Below are 17,901 nucleotides of genomic sequence, written 5' to 3'. Positions count from 1 at the left end.
GCCTGTTCTGCTATTTGAGATTTTGTAGGAAAAAATCAACTGATTTGGTAGACTGAGTTTTTCACTGAATTGGTTAACTTTTGCATAACATCATTTACATTTATAAAACCAGATGAAGGTTTTCAAGCATAAATTTAGCCATTAATTTATTATACTTCAACATGTGTTAAGTAAAGCCTAAGGGAAGAAATGGGACTCTGATAATTGTATTTCTGATAGCATTTTAAATGTCTGCATAGACTGTTTGAAAAGGAGCAATATAATTTTGATTATGTTTCTTTTCCATGTGTACAATATTTAATGAACACATAAACTCATACATACTTTTTAAAATATGTATTATGGGTTTTAAAGAAACCCATAAATGGGAAGTTTGGCATTCCAACTAAGCTATTTTTAGATATTTGGCTAATATTATTTTAAAAATATTCTGGAGCAATGTTTATTCTTATAATTTACTCTTCCCTCAAGTTTGAGGTCAATCTCAAAAATAGGTATAATAAAAGACATGATATCGTGCAAATTTTAATTTTTGTCACATTAGATTTGTTTTAAGTACAATATCACCAACATATTTAAGTCCTTTGTTAAAATTTCCCCTGTACGATTTTTCTCCCTTTCTCTTCATCTCAGGGTTAACCATCACCATGGTTTTAGATGTATCTTTCAGTAATGTTCTCCTCTAGATGTATATTTATAAGCTGTAAATAATTTTATATTCTTATAACAATATATCTTTACAAGTCTAGGAACAATTTTAGATTCCATCTTCTGTTTAGGAAAGTAAAATCAGTGAGAAATTATCAAAAATGTTTTTGTCAAAATAATTTTCCAGATGTATATATAGATGTCAAGAAATTTATCTCTGATTTTTCAGGCCTCAGGACTTGATATCTCAATTTACTTTGAGGTAAAGATAAATGATTTTTCTAAACATGCAAAATATCAGTGGTGGTATACTACTATAACATGAGAAAGGAGAATTCTGTTCTTACTATAATTTTAAATACTTAATTAAAAAATGCACAGGCTATTATATCAATCTAACCCTTTGCGTTTTCTTTTTCCCCATAGATAAGTACAGGAGGAAACTTATGTATGGTATTTCCCTGCATAGGGTAGGCATGCCATTAAACAATATCCACTAGAGGTGTTTAAATGGAAAGGAAAGAGGATTTTGCTACCCCTTATGGTGAAGTAACAGAAATGAACTCACAGTAACATTTACCCTCCCACCTGAACAACAACAAGAACATAAGTTCATTCAAAAAGAAATAGATCACATGAAGACTTGTATATCTGTTAATGACATTGCAAATATTGTTAACCTTTCCATAAAGAAAACCCCAGGCCCATATGATTTTAATGGTAAATTCTACATATATTTAAAGAACTAATAATAATACTAATTCTAAGCAAACTGTTCCAGATATTTGAAGAGGAGGAAAGATTCTTTAGTTCGTTCCAAGATACTAGAATTACTCTAGACATTATAAGAAAACAATAGATAAATTTCTTCATGGACATAGATGCAAAAATTCTAAGCAAATTATTAGCAAATCAAATCCAAAGCATATATAATAATATCTCATGACCCTTTGGGGTTTATCCTAGGAATGCAACTTTGGTCTACTATCTGAAAATTTCTCAGTTTAATTCACCTTATAACAATTTTAAAAAGAAAAACCATATGATACTCTCAGTGCATACAGAAAAACATCCATTCCTCATTATAAGACCATAAAAAGTCAACAAAAACAATAATAATAAATTTCTCTGCAAAGAAAAAAAACACAGATACTTCCTGAACCTGGTAAAGGACAGTTAAGAAAAACCTGTGCTAACCTCACACTTAATTATGAAAATTGAATGCTCTCTCCCAAGATCAGGAACAAGACAAGGAAATCTACCATCACCATTTACACTCAACATTGTACTGGAGTTCTAGCCAGTACAAAAGACAATAAAAAGAAAAGACCAAGACTGAAAAGGAAGTAAAACTGTCTTTATTCACAGAGAACCTGATCACATGTGCAGAAAATCTGATGGAATCTACCAAAAAGCTACCAGAATTAATGTGAGTTTATCAAGATTGCAGTATACAAGATTCATATAAAAATTAGTTATATCCCTGCAGGCACAGATAAAAGAGCCCCAGGAAAAGCCTGCTCAGTCTAGCTAAAGTCTCAGGGAAAGTGACGCCTGGAAGGAAACCTTTCTGACAACTACACACCCTACTTCAGCCGAATATCAAAAACTGCTCCTTCCTCGGCTGCAAAGTCGGTTATGAATCTGAACCTCCACCACCAGCCAGCAGCTACCTCGGGGTTCCCAAGTGAAGTTCGAAAACTGGCCCCCCATACACTGGGGGCAAAGAGACCAAGAAAGAGGCAGATTACTCCAATTGGTACGTGGCAGGTTTAATAAGCAAAAGAAATTACCAGGCTTGTCTCTGGCAGCCGCAAAACCAAGTAGATCTCCGTACCCTTTCGCCAGGGTCTTGAGTTTATGTAGAGGCCTTAACTGGGTTCAGCCACACCTACAGTCTCGATGGTCGCGATAACACGAACTCTCTCAAGGCTCCATCCTTAAAGTGGCTCCTATTTATTACAGAGCAGTTGGTGGAACATACATTCCAGGGAGTTGGGGGGTAAGAAGCTTCCAATTGCCTGGGTCTTGCCTGAGTCAACGCATAGTCACCTCCTCTCCACGAACTCCTCCAACAGGCCCTTCCTGTGAGTCTATAATCATTTCAAAATTAAAAATAAAAAAAATTAACGTAAATCCACGGTGATTGTCGAGGGCCAGGGGTGGGAGGGGGAAGAGGTTGTAAAAGCAAATGATAACTTCCAGGTGAGGGTGATGGAATGCTCCTTCTCTTGATTGTGGCAGTGATTACACAGATGTAGATATTTGTCTAATTCATCAATAGGTATATTTAAAAGGGGTGCATTTTACACTCCAATAAAATTGATTTATTGTAAATTCACTTAAATGTAGAAAAACATTTTGTTGTAAAGAGCTGGGATAATGTTGATTAAAATATTCACACTTCTTCTAGTGAGTATGGAGTTTCATTTTGCATTTAACAAACTACAATATTTTTTAGTAAAATTTAAAATCAGGTGTTGATTTTGCATATATTTTTGACAAAATGATATCACATTATAATATTCTTCATCTCATTGGATTTGAACATTAAAAAATTTTGCCAAAATATGAAGTGTTTCATCAGTTTCCCTATGAACCTCTTAGAATAACTGGAAATTAATTCTCTTTAATATGTTCTTTCATGTTATAGATTTTTCTCTTCTGCAGGTATTAACTGATCTTGCAGATCAGATCTTGATAATGGCTTTGTTTTAAAATATGATACCCTAACACATTCCTGACCAAATCTTCCAATTTTCCCCCAAATTTGAAGTAATGTTTTAAAAAACTAATTGCACTGTACTGTAAACGGATTAAGAGGTAGACAATGAAGTTGACATGGTTAGAAGGAACAAAGTTTTAAGTAGAATTTGGGTAGTCATTTTATTAGTGAATATTTCCACATTTGATGACTTTCTCTTTCCTAGGCAACATCAAAGCTACAGGGATATGAATTTTGGGAAAATAAGAACTCTATCTACATGAGAGCCCAGTGTTGAGGGACCACTTTTTAGTACAAGTCAGACATAGCACAGGTTCTATCTAATGATGCTTACTACTTAGTTGGCCTTAAAATAACCACAACAAACCTGGGTCTCGGGGCTTCCCTGGTGGCGCAGTGGTTGAGAATCTGCCTGCCGATGCGGGGGACACGGGTTCGGGCCCTGGTCTGGGAAGATCCCACATGCCGCGGAGCAACTAGGCCCGTGAGCCACAATTACTAAGCCTGCGCGTCTGGAGCCTGTGCTCCGCAACAAGAGAGGCCGCGATAGTGAGAGGCCCGCGCACCGCGATGAAGAGTGGTCCCCGCTTGCCGCAACTAGAGAAAGCCCTCGCACAGAAACGAAGACCCAACACAGCCCTAAAAATTAAAAAAATAAAAAAACAAAAAAAAAAAACCTGGGTCTCACTGTGCTTTTCTTATACAGGTATATTAGAAGTTTCTTTCCAGTGTTAAACAACAACAATAGCAACCAACTATATGATAAGGAGGCATTATGAATATGAACTCTTCCCCCATTTAAATTAAACAATGTGTTTTCTTAGTGCTCCTTTTTTTATCTCCATTATATTGATACAATTAAAAAGTATGACTTGGACTCACCTCTCCTGGCCTTCTTTATACTATAGCCTTTCCTTAGTACTTACAAAATATTTAAATTGTGAATCACTTGATAAGGTAATATTTATAAGAACTGATACACAGGCCTGCACTCATGCAGTACTAAATGTACTAATCTGTACACATTAGCAATATTGACTGTAAACATGAATTAAAGAACCACTATAGAGACACCAGCCAATGCCTCATATAGTGCATATTTTCAAGCTCAATTCATAGACACAAATCTATCTTTAAAAAAATAACAATTTACAGTTCCATTTGAATTGTGATGAATATAAACAAATACATAAATAAACAAAGCAAATTCATAAATAAAGAGGTATTCAACTGGGACATCTGCTCAACAGATAATAAAATGCAACTTTGCTAAGAATTTACTCATCACATTATTACATATAGACCCTGGACACAAACTCACATAATAATGAGAAAAGAAGCTTGTTAGAGTTTTATATAAAAAGCTCGGAATTTGGAGAGGTTCTGCTAGCTACGTAACTTAAACTTAGGGTAAAAAAACTGAGAAACGAGGAAAATGAGTAAAGCTGATACTCAGACTTGATGTCAGTCCCTAATTTAAATACATATTTTTAAAATAGTTTTCTCACTATGTTACAAAAGTAAAAAAAAAAAAAAAAAAAGATAGGTAGGGACCAGAGAGTTAAGTTACATGTTAATTCAAAAGACCAAACAAAAATTCTTCTTTCCTTAGGGAAGCATTCAACATTCCCCATTCTGATGAATGTTCTAGTTCCTACTGAGTAAAGAAGCTCAATTAAAAGATGAAACACAATTTAATTTAATATATACCGTAAGTATCTTATTCAAGAAAGCAGTTATACATTTTACTTCAAATAAGAAGGGCTTCCAGGTTTGCTAGCCAGAGGCAAAAAATAGAAGCAGAATCGTGGTTGTGCTGCCTTATGACAAATGTCATTAGTATGCTAAGAATTATTCTGTCAGCCTTTTTAGGTAGACATTTAATTAGATTTGTCTTTAAAAACCTTAAGTGAGGGGAAGACAGCTGCATACTTACCTTGAAAATGACATGCTACATTTTCCCTGTAAGCTGAACTGCTACAGCTGTCTGATAATATTTGCTCTTTTTAGGAAATGGTTTGTAAGAACTAGACAAGTGGTGGGGTTTGGGGCCATACTGACTTTTACAGGATTTGGGGAAGGCTGGGCAAAAGAACAAAGGGAAATTTATATCAGTGCTAAAAACTGGTCATGCACTTGTGATTTCTGCTGGTCTGCTCTGGCTTATTCATTATGACATTAATATGTCTTTTTCAAAAACAGAAAAAAATGACATAAATTTTGAAATGCAAATATTACAGACAAAGGAATAGATTCAGTCCTGCCTATGCGGTAATTTAAAATCAGTGCATTATATATATGACATTTCATTCCTTTCCAGTAATGTTTTCTCCTCATTCAAGTCTATGAATTACTCTGGAGGCACTGGAATATTCATTTATTCTTGGTTACTTTTGCACAGTCTGTTATTATAGACGAAATACACTGATGCTAATGGGAAATATATTGCTAGCGAGACAGTGACAGTGAAATGAAGAATTTCCAAAAATTACAGTGCCAAAAGTTCCAATGTTAAGCCTGGGAGTTTTATTCAAAACATTTAAATCACATGTTTGATATTTGTATAAGTCATGGGCTCTGGTAGACTCAGGGAGGGATAGGCAACTGGTGGAAGTGGCTGCCTAGGAAGCATGTTATGTGTGGGATCAATGATTTAGAAGAAACCTATGGTCGGTAGAAATAGAAAAGGCCGTAATTTTCTGGGACCACATAGCAGAGGTGAAGGTCAAAGTTTAACAGTAAGATAGACCAAACACAGGAGGAGAAAAATACATGTTGATAAAAAGATTAAAAATGAAAAAAAACCCAGAAGCCTGTTATCCAAGCTCTTTAGAGCCAAGAGATAGGAACAGGGGCAAGGAGGTGTCCCAAGCAGCTTATCAAACAATTTACTGAAGAGTAGCTTGTTTGTGATTGCTCCACTGGTCCAAGCCAGGGCAATTTCTTTGCTGCGGGATTGCCTGGCTATATTCAGTGTATTTCAAGGATTAGCAACAAAACATCCCTGGAAATGTTTTACGACGTTATGTTTTAAACACATCCTTATTTATAATCAATTATGCTTCTTACACTCTCCTCTATGAATTAAAGAAGCTTAAACAGCAGACAAGGGAGGCTGCCTCAGTGAGCTTGCCACGTGATGAGAAGAGAATTGGGCAATTTCAGAAAAGCAGCACCATGAGATGAAGCCAAAGCTGAGCTGGGCATTCATGCTCAGTTCCCTGTTTCAGTCGTCTTCCCAGTTCAGTCACTCACTCCTCCTTTAGGAATTACTCTTTAGGGAGGAATCAGGGCTGGAGGTGGTACAGGTTGGAGCGAGGACAGATATGTCCCTCCCGTGTTTTTCCTCTGTCAAGATGGGTTTACGTGCTCCTTCCCCAAACTCACCCCATCATCTTACATTCTTTATTCACTGGGCTTAACAACTGATCCTAGAATCAACCAGAGGGAGACTGGTCAGCAATATGTAGGGAAAGTGAGATTTTCACCTTTGTGGAGCTGCTCTCCCATCTGCAGTTTCATAGCTCTACTGTGAATACTCTCAGTGTTACTGATAGGCAGCTTAGTTTTACCCCTAAACTTCAGGCTCTGAAAGGCATTCCAGGCAAAAATATTCACACCCTTGTCTAAGTCTTATATCAAATATTTCCAGCCATATGTTCTGAGATGGCTCATGAGTATTACACAGTAAATCCAAATGCCAGTAGAAAATTATTCCATCTAGTTAAATGTCAGCATTATTAAAATATGCTAAATTTGAACCAATATTTATTCCCTCACTATATTGTATTCCAGTTGAAATTAAAGGCTGTAAGTCAGATAACTTGCTCCTTTAAACTGTAAAGAAATCAAAAGCTAAAATTCTTAAGTGTAAAGAAATTAAAATCCCCAAATTTATATTGCCTTTTTTTATTATTATTATACTCTGTCTTAGCCAAATGAATCTCATTTTGATGCCTGAATAGTATTGGGATTCCTTCATCAACTGCGATCTAGGCTGTGATCCAGTGGGACTGGCATAGCCAAATACAGAAATTGAATTATTGCAATAAATCCTCTTAATCTAAGTCTATGGACATGTTTTAGCCAAAACTCTTAAATTTTCCACCTACTATTTCAGTGCTCAAACTAGTGTTTGTGATTACTTCTCAAAGTTTCAAAATAAAATACGTGTTCAGGTTTTAAGGGCTCATCTCAAATTCAGAAATAAGACCCAGGCTTCAGACAAATGGAGGTCAAATATGAGCATTATTACTGATAAAAGTTATGCATGAGGATGCAGCTTAATATAAAGTCTAATGGATTTCCATAATCTTCCCCTTATATTTAACTTAAAAAACTGAACTAAGGAACCCAGCTTACCACACAGAAAATAGAGAACTGAAGCCTGCAAAGTCTAGGTACTTATGAATGAAACAGAGGGCTGAGTTGTGCAGAGCATACTTTCTATTCTTCTACCAGTCTTACCAACTGGGTCAATGAATCCTATCTTAAGGAAGTGTTCCTTCATGCTTTTTCCTTTCTGGTGAGTAAAATGGAGCTTTACTTCCCTCTACGGAAATTTGAGGATGAAAATAGCTATTTACCAACTACAACAGATATACCAGAAAACTGCTAACTAAGAGAAAGATGGGCTCATGTCATTAATACTAGACATGATTTAAAGACATCATTTTTAAGGGCAAAGTACTCTGTCTTGATGAAGTGTACCATTTAAAATGAATGTATAACTGCTGTGCTAGACATATGTAGAGTTTTACTTCTTAGCACATTTTTCCTCGTTGGGAAAGAAGAACTGCTCTCTTTTGGCTCAGATGGGCCTAATCCCCCCTGCTACTCCTATGTAGGTTCAGGCATTTGATGGAGGTCTACTCTCATGAACTTGGACATCAGAAGCAGTTCAACAACAGGCCAGGAAACTACATAAGGACTATCAGAATCCTCTCTGTGATTTTCCTGCTTGGATTATTTGGGAATAATCTCTCTTTCCAATAAGAAGTATCTATACGATGAGCCACAGCGTTACAGCTAATATCATGTCCACAACATGGGGACAACTTGTTCCAGAAAAAAAGAGATAGGACTTACTTGATGACATATTTAAATACCTGACGGAATTATGCCTAAAAATCAAAAACACTTGAATTTTCAGTTACATTATTTAGTAAATTCTTCTTTTGCTTAAATCAGTTTTACCAAATTTCAGTCTTGTGTAATAATAATTCAGAACTGATGTGACATCTCTACTAAAAGAATACCAAGTAAGATTTAGCCAAGACCCATGTTCAAAGATGTTTATCACAGTAAATCTGGAAAACACACAACTGCTGTATTAAATTTCATAAACTAGTACAAAGGAAAATTATGTGTTTGATATAGAACAATCTTCAAATTATATTAATTCAAAAAAGATAGGTACAAAACTATATGTATATAGTATAATTAATTTCGTGCAAATTAAAATAATACATATCAATATGTAAATATATGCATATATGTTAGCATACATAAATTCTGGAATTACAAACACAACTGTTAATAATAGTTATATTTGAGCACAGAGAATAGAGATTGAGAAAAGGAATATTTGCTAATAATTTTATAACTTTTCTTACCTTGATATTTTTATCATTAATTAAAAAAAGAAATTTAAATAGAGATTACCTTTTGGTGGAATTGTGAGCCACTTTTATTCTTTTTTTTAGGATCCTAACTTGAAATTACTAATGAATATCATATTTCAAAAATGTATATGAAGGTGAAGGTGGCACAGAGCTATGAGTGATAATATATATAATTTCAGTAAGATAGTAGCCCCTTGAAGAGAAGGATCATGGTTTCTTTTTCTTTTCTCCTTAATGGTAGCATGTAAGTTCTTCCAAGTTGATTTGATACAGAACGAGTAATATGGTTTGATGACATGTATTAATTGCCAAGTTCTTCCCTCTTCTCTCAGAAAAACTGCTAGCCTTGTTTGAAAATGTATGATTCTTCCATAAAATCATCTGAAAATTACAAAACTGAAAATGAAATAATCATTTGATCTATTTTATGGCCAACTTCACATAGAAAAATGAACTTAAAAGCAGCAGGAATTGTGTGACCTTTGCAAAATATCAAAGACTCTTCCTCTTATAATTGTCTTCCAGTGAATGAATTTCTTAGGCTTTAGGACAAATTGCAGGGTTCATCCAACCTTGAACATTCAGTACATTTTCATTTTCTTTTAAAGAAAGCACTGGTATGATGCTTAAATAGCTGGCGGTCACATATGAATATAGGAAACATAACTTCAATGGCAAATCTCAAATTCTGCTATACCGCTACATCTGTATTCAATGAATAATGTAAATGAAAGTTTCAAATTTTTCTGTGTACTGTATGCATTTTTATTCCTACTCTTTTATTTGTGAATATTTATGCCAGCTTGTGATTTTGTATCATTGCAATTGCAAATGAAAGGTAATTGCAATATGGTTATAAAACATAACATAGTAACATTTTAGGTGATCCTCCAATATGTATCCAAAGCTTTCTGTTAAAGTTCAGTTTTTCTTTAAGAGTTATAACTGATCTCTAATTTAACAGAAATGTTGGATCAATGGTTTATTTTTACTACCTATTTCTAAATATATCTATACATTAAATTAGTATTTATACAATAAATATAACTTAAATAATGATCAAGTTCATCCTACTGCATTCAGGGAATGTTGAAAAATACAGGATTTAGAATTATCCCAAGGATGATATCAGGTATCTTTCTCAATGGCTTAATCAAAATTATATCAACTTGATGACTCTTACATACAGTAACAATTATATTTAAATTAATCCCCAAAACAGTTATATATTTGAAAGCAGTGTACTTTGTCTTCTTTAAAATAGTCCCTATTGATTTGAACTCTCTCACTGAAACTATAATGCTGAAATGCATCCATATACCACAATCATTCATTACTATTTTTAAACGGAACCTTAAATATAAGCATATCTATTTTCTGCAAATAGATACTTTAATGCATTCAAAGATCAGTTTCTTTTACTGATTTTTTAAAACCTAAATGTATTTTTAAAAATTAATTAATTTATTTATTTTTGGCTGTTTCGGGTCTTCGTTGCTGCGTGCAGGCTTTCTCTAGTTGTGGCGAGTGGGGACTACTCTTCACTGCGGTACGCAGGTTTCTCACTGTGGTGGTTTCTCTTATTGCGGAGCACGGGCTCTAGGTGCATGGGCATCAGTAGTTGTGGCACGCAGGCTCAGTAGCTGTGGCTCGCAGGCTCCGCAGTTGTGGCTCTCAGGCTCTACAGCTCAGGTTCAGTAGCTGTTGTGCACTGGCTTAGTTGCTCCACGGCATGAAGGATCTTCCTGGACCAGGGCTCGAACCCGTGTCCCCTGTACTGCCAGGCGGATTCTCAACCACTGCACCACCAGGGAAGTCTCTCATTTACTTTTAAAATACAAGGTCTTAGGGGTAATTCTTTTAAGGCAGCTTTGCAATGCTGTTTTAACTGGATGGTTTTCAGGTATCTAAAGTTGGGTTATTTTTCCCAGGAGTACATTCTAACAAATGTCCAAGTGATTTCAGGCAAAGCTACTATTGTTTTTTTTTTTTCTGATACTGTCTTTTTTTAGCTTCAGGTAGTTTTTTCCCCGCCTAGCTGTCCTCTTCGGCCCTCCATAGCTGCCTTTAAGCCCCATGTCACATACCAGGTACCACAAAGAGGCAACTGCCGGAACTCTTGTGCTGATGGAAGTTTTTATTTCTTCAGCTTTTGCACGAAGTGATTCTTCAGTTGCTTCTTCCTTCTGTCTGTTCTCCCCTATCCTGACTTCAGCTTCATTGTTCACTTTCTATTTTCAACCTTGCCTTGTCTTTTAGACTAGATTTTCAGCATTGTCTTCTTACCCATAATCTTGTCTACCTGTTGTCCAAGAATTAGGTCCTTTCTGTACACTGCTTTGGGCTGCCTATCTCAATAAAGCTACCATTTTTTAAAGGAGCTTTGAAACAAAGACAATATCATGGGACTATGAAACAGCAAACTGGACAAACAGTCAAATGGGTTTTCCTTGTCCCCTCATTTATAACATCAAAGGCTAGAATTAGAACTGAATTTGAAAACATAGATTAGAAGGTATATTTAGACACTAATGATCTTTGAATAATTATAGAATTAATAATAAGAACTTAAATTTGCATTGTACATTTTAATTTTCAAATGTATCTACACAGATTTTATCTTATTGCATCTTATTACAAGATATTGAAATTCCATCTTATTGTATTTAGAAATATTTTCTTTTTTTAACCCTTTTAATTTTTACAAGTTTTATTGACAGAACAAGTATATTACACTCTATTTTGCAGGATAACTTCTGTGTGTTCTGTGTATTTAACCTCTCTACAACATTTTTTAATGATCTTTTAGCTCAAAGAATAATTATTTACGGCTACCAAAGCAGAATTCAGAACCCAAGTTTACTAATACCTAGAACAAGACCTGTCCCATTACTCGACACTGCTTAAGTTGAGATGGTTGCCATTCATTACTGTTCATGGTCTAGAATATGGTAATGCTTAGATAAAAAGTTATGGGTACTAAAAGACTGTACTTCAAATACCAGTTTATAAACTAGCATGTATTTAGAAAAGGGGACTCCTAGAAAGATTTAAGAAACAATGACAAATGAGACTGAATCAGATTTCAATGTTCTTTTAAAATGATAACAAGACACAATTCAAAGCAACATTTGATTTTTGGTAAATTAGATATCACTTAAGTTGGATTCTCATTGTTAAAAACCATCTTATAAAGCTTCCCCAAGTTAGTGGTTCATAGTACTAAAAGCAAAGCTCACAAGTGTCAGAGACGGAAAGATGTGTTTTTTATGAATATATTGAATATTTATATGTTAACATATGCATTTATGTGTATTATATATGCATTTATAAATACATATATAAAAATTGATTACTATGTATATGTTTATATAAAGAAATATAGAGGGTAATATGTATTTATATATACATACATATACATGAATTACATGCATATAAAATAGACATACTCATGCATATATGTATATTGACTAATAATATTGCATGGTATTTTCACATGCCAATGCATATGCATGGATTTCCTTTTGATTGAAAAATGTACACTGGTTCAATCATTTGTATTCATTGCTCTTGCATACCCCCTTCTATTATTGCCAGAGACATGAAGCTAAGAGACTATAAACATCTGCCTGAAGCTAATACACTCAGATTTTCTCTACAGACAAGAGTTCCTGAAAATGGTGAACAAAGAGAGTAGAAAAAAGAGAAAATCTAAATATAAAATAATATTGACTTCACTTCTTAATTTCCAGTAAGCCCATCCTAATTTCTTTCTGATTATGGGTTAGTATTGGTCAATATTTCTTTTTGTAGCTAATAGAGCAATAGTAAATAACATTTTAATATTGTAAATGGATTCACTTTTTAATTCACTGGATAAAGGGAAAATGTTATTTGCCATTCTCCTATGCCAATATGTATTATCAGAATTATCGAAGGGGGAAAAGTTGCAGTGGTGATGATATTCTTTAAAAATTTTAATTTAACATTTCCCTGAGCTTTGCAACTAATTTACTATTTCCTCTGCTTTCTATCATATTTTCTGCTGATAAAAGTTATGAATCTCAAATAGGGTCTTAATATCTATTAGCATATTTCTGCAGAGAAAAACCAATTCCTTAAGGATATAAAATAAACATGCTCTGATTAAAGAAAACACTGTAGAAAATAAAATATTTTTAAATGTAATTTTTAAGCAAAATATTAATAACAAAAAAATAATAATCATCAAGAAGAAGGCTATATGTTTTACTATTTAAAACTGTTATTTTACAGAATATATATTCTAAATAATTAGCTAATAGCCAAACTTCCAGGAAGGATATTTCTTGTAATTTGCTGACAAGGTTATCTTAAGTTTAAATATAAAGAAAAGTTCATGACTTTGAGTATACATAAAATAGAACCAAAATGCAGTTTGCAAATATTTAATGGGAACACTTACCAAGAATAAAATAACAAAGACCACAGAATAATAAAGCAACACAATACTTATTTTAAAAAACAGAACTATTTTGACAAACCAGAAATTAAATGAACAAAAAATGGTGACGGATATCATATAATGGCATACATTCCTTCTATATGATGGAACATGAGCTGATCTATTTCTCAAGTCCAAAGGTGTGCAATAATTGTTTTTGAGATTTAAGTAAATGCACAGGTTTGTCAGATACAAGTGATATAATTCAAGCGTAGCCAATAGGCTATATCATCATACTAGCCAAGCAATTTAATGCAATGTTTACCTCTTTCTTAGGCTTATAAGAAAATATTTAAATGTCAAGAACCATGATCTTGTTCACACTGGAGGTAACATTTGTTAAAGGTCATTCTGAAAATCTACAGATTATGAAGAATGGTTTTTAAAAAGTCATAAATGAATTAGTTCAGTCTATATAAATAGTATACGTGGGTGAGCCCCAACTAATGATTAATTTTTACATCTAGCCAACTGAAAAAACTGTTGAATAGATTTATTTCTTAAGCCTGTTTTTCATCTAGATGTGTTTTCCCTCTAGCTTCCTATTGATTTTCCCACTACTTCCAAGGGTCATTCTACTGGTTCAAGAAAACGTTATCAACCATGTCAAAAAATACATTTAGTGATAAGGCAATACATTTATTTAAATTGTCATGGAAATGTTAAATTATAAATATACAATGGTGTGTATATATATATATATATATATATATATATATACACACACACACACACACACACACACACACACTCTGCTTTGTAAAATGATATTTGATAACATATACATATTTCATAGCCATAATATTGAATTTAGCTTATGCATAACATGACAGATGAAGAAAAATAACTTTTAACGTTCTAAAAATATAAATTATAAACCTGAAAAGAAACTTTTTCCCCTTAATAAAGACAAAATAAAGATGGTGTGAATGAATTGACTACAGTAATGTTAAGGATATTTAAAATGGTTCTTCCTTTATGTTTTAAAACAATATAAATAGAAAATTTTTATTCTGTAAAAATTATTTTGTTCTATTATATACTAAAAACAGGGATGATTTCAAATGAAAAGGTGTCCTTTTTCTTTTTTTTTTTTTTTTGTCATCAGAGAAATTCAAACTAAAACAGCAGTTAGATATCATTAAATGCCCACTACAGACCCAGAAGTTTAAAAAAAAAAGAAAAAAGATAAAAGATGTGAAGGAGCAGGAACTCTTGAACATTGCTGGTGGGAGTGCAAATTGGCACAAGTTTACCACTTCGGAAAACTCTTTGGCCTTCCCTAACGCTAGGTTAATATTCTTACAGCTGTGAATCAGCAAAACTGCCCCTAGTAACAGAACAGAAATGCATGCCTATATGCAATAAAGATATGCATTCTATGTTCCTAGAGTAATATTCAAACATCCCCAAACTGGAAACACATGCCTGTGAACCATAGAATGGATAAATTAAGTTGGAGTATAGTAATACAATGGATAAGGTAAAGTAACCAGATTTAAACAACCACTACATACAAAACTTCCACAAATCTTACAAATATATGAACAAAAGTTCCCAGACATAAAACAGTAATAATATATAATTCCATTTCAATTAAGTTCAAAAGTAAATGAAACTTATTTCATTGCGGGGAGAGTTGTTACCCTGGGTGGGGAGACAATGTTTGGAAATGTGTACAAAGGTGGTTTCTTGGTAAGATTATTGACCCCTGGGCTCACTTATATTTAAGATACATATTCATGCATTACACTTCAATTTTTTTAAAAGTTTAATTAAAAAAATACAATGATGCTTGAAATGATCAGAAGTAAAAAATCAAGTGTTATCCTTATTTCCTAATCTTTTAAATAGTCATGATTTAAAACTGACATGACCAACCTATCAGTAATACCAAAAGCCAGGCATTATGCACAAGCTCATTTATCAACTACAGTGAGTATTTTTGCAATGTATTTACCAGGTGTCCAGCCCAAAATATTGTCACTCTGGTGTTTCTTAAGAGCTCATCAATATTAGCCCCAAGGAACTCCGGTTGGAGACCTAGGGTTTTGCTTTCATTGTCAATATCTACTGGCCTCTCCAGGTAAATCCATCCTCAGGGAAGATTTTCCGAACTAGATTAAGGTAACCTTCCCACTTTATCATGATTAGAGAACTGCCTCCTCTTTCACTGACATCTATAAACTATTTTTAGTTAAAATGATAAGGGTCTTGGAAAAATTTAAAGCATAAGGTTAGAAATCTGGGAAAATACCAATTCTATTAAACACATATAAGGTACCATTATAAGTCACTTCAATTTCAAAGTTTATTTGCATTTCAGTGCCCTGGGCCATCTCTTGAGTATATGGAGACAATGTGTCTTGGTTCAAACAAGATTTGCAAATAACTTTTCTCCTTAACATTTCTTTTCTTTCTTTCTTTTTTTTTTTTTAGCAAAATAACTCTTTTTTCTCACTAACTTTAAAATTTTTTTTACAATATTTTAACATTGTAATTAATATTTACACTGGCATCTAATCGAATTTGGTAACTGATAACTATATGCTTATTTGTTTATAGTGATTTGCCATCTGAATCTAGGAGTCTCCATCTGTGTTGAGTAATTTCTTGTAAAGGATTCAAGAACTGAAAAACTATGAAATGATTTCAATTTCCAGACAAGCCAAGAATCCCTTGTATAAGATTCCAATAAGTAAAAAGAAAGTTACATAAGGAACTGAATCTCTACATAATTTCAACAAACACTGTGACTGTTAATGCTCAGTTCCCAATAAACAATTTACCACAAACATTCTGAGCTCCCACTGAGCTCAGAATTATTTCAGTAAATGTTCTGAATATTAAATAAAAATATTTTTTCATGTTATCTCTTCATTAACACTACAGTTATATTGACTTGATTTCCAGATATTTCTAATAGTTTATCATCTCGTCACTTTGGGTGTTTGTTGATGTTATCAAATAGTGAGAAAATACAGGGAAGCTCAGAAATATTAAAATAAATCATCGTGTTCTCTGATTTATAGTTGTCTAACCAAAGCAGTAGTAAATTTATGAGAAGTGAGAGTGGTGGGTAGGGGAGAGCTAAAGGTACGTAAGGCTTCAAATAGCAAGTAGATCTCTCAGGACATGGGTTGACAACTCTTCACCAACAAATTCCAAATACGTATGTATCCCAATGTATCTGTCTAAGTATTTTCCATGAAGGGGAAGTATTTGCCAATCAGTGTGGAATAAAACAAATTATTGACCCACGTACATAAGCCATCTTGTAATCTTGTGTAAAGTAAAATGAATATTACTGAGGTTTTAAACTTCCTTTTCTTTGTGTTTCAAGAGATAATGGTCTTTATTCATCTTAATGAAAAGATCCACGAGTCAGAGTAGTGGAAGAGAAAACATGCTACAGACCCTCTGATGAGGGAAAGCTTCCTTAGAAACATAGCAATCAGGGAACACTGCAAACTCAGCCTGTGGGCAAGAAGAGCAGCACACAGTAGAGTTGGCACCCGGAACTTCAGAACAGGGTCATGTGTTTTGAAATCTGCTTCTGTTTTGGTGGCAGCTGGTTGGGAGAACTGGTTGGTCAAGTTACCTAAATTTTCTGAAATTTAGTTCTATATGAAAAATGCTTAGCTCTTTCCCTTAAATAAAGGAATAAAGGCATTGTTTTCTGTTGTTTTTTGATCAGAGGATTGGAAGAAGTGTAACATAATAATTTCTGAAACATTGCATTTTACACAATTTTGGGGGTATATTTTGCAGCATAAATTAGAATATGGGAGTATAGGGTTACAGACACCTTTAAGAATAATTTATATCTTTGAAGTCAGGGTCCAACAGAGCCAAATACCTGGTTTCAACACCATTCAAGGTCACTACACTAAGGAGGAACCAAGGGAGATGAGACAAAATGCTAATTTACTACTTTCAGGAGTATAGTTTGGTATACTTGGCAAAAAATAATAAATCTACTAATAAATCATCACTGTCATCTTTATACAAAAACCATACAAAATTTGCATCTTGTTTTCTTTCTCACACTTGATCCTTTCTTCTCTTATTTTCCGAGTTCAATTTTGAGGCAAATATTATTATCTAATATAATTTTTATATGCAGTTTTCTGAGTGGCTTCTCTGACTCCATTACCTAAGACTTTTAGTCTTTTTTTTTCACAGCAGAAGCAATGTTTAGGATTATGGTTAATCTTACAAAGATCAGAGAGAGTATATGCAAATCTATACTTTTATTGTTCTCATTCTGAAACACAAAGAGCCTAAGGATACAAATAAGGGAAAGTCATGGCAAATGAGAAGAAAATATTCAACATAAAGTGGAAGAGAAATTTAATTTGCATTAATTGTACATCTCTGGCTCAAAAGTTGTGAAATGTCATAGCTGTGGTCTCATTCAA

This window comes from Balaenoptera physalus (genome assembly GCF_965194825.1).
Source record: "Balaenoptera physalus genome assembly, chromosome: 8".
Lineage (NCBI taxonomy): Eukaryota > Metazoa > Chordata > Mammalia > Artiodactyla > Balaenopteridae > Balaenoptera > Balaenoptera physalus.
Note: the sequence above shows the minus strand (reverse complement) of the source record.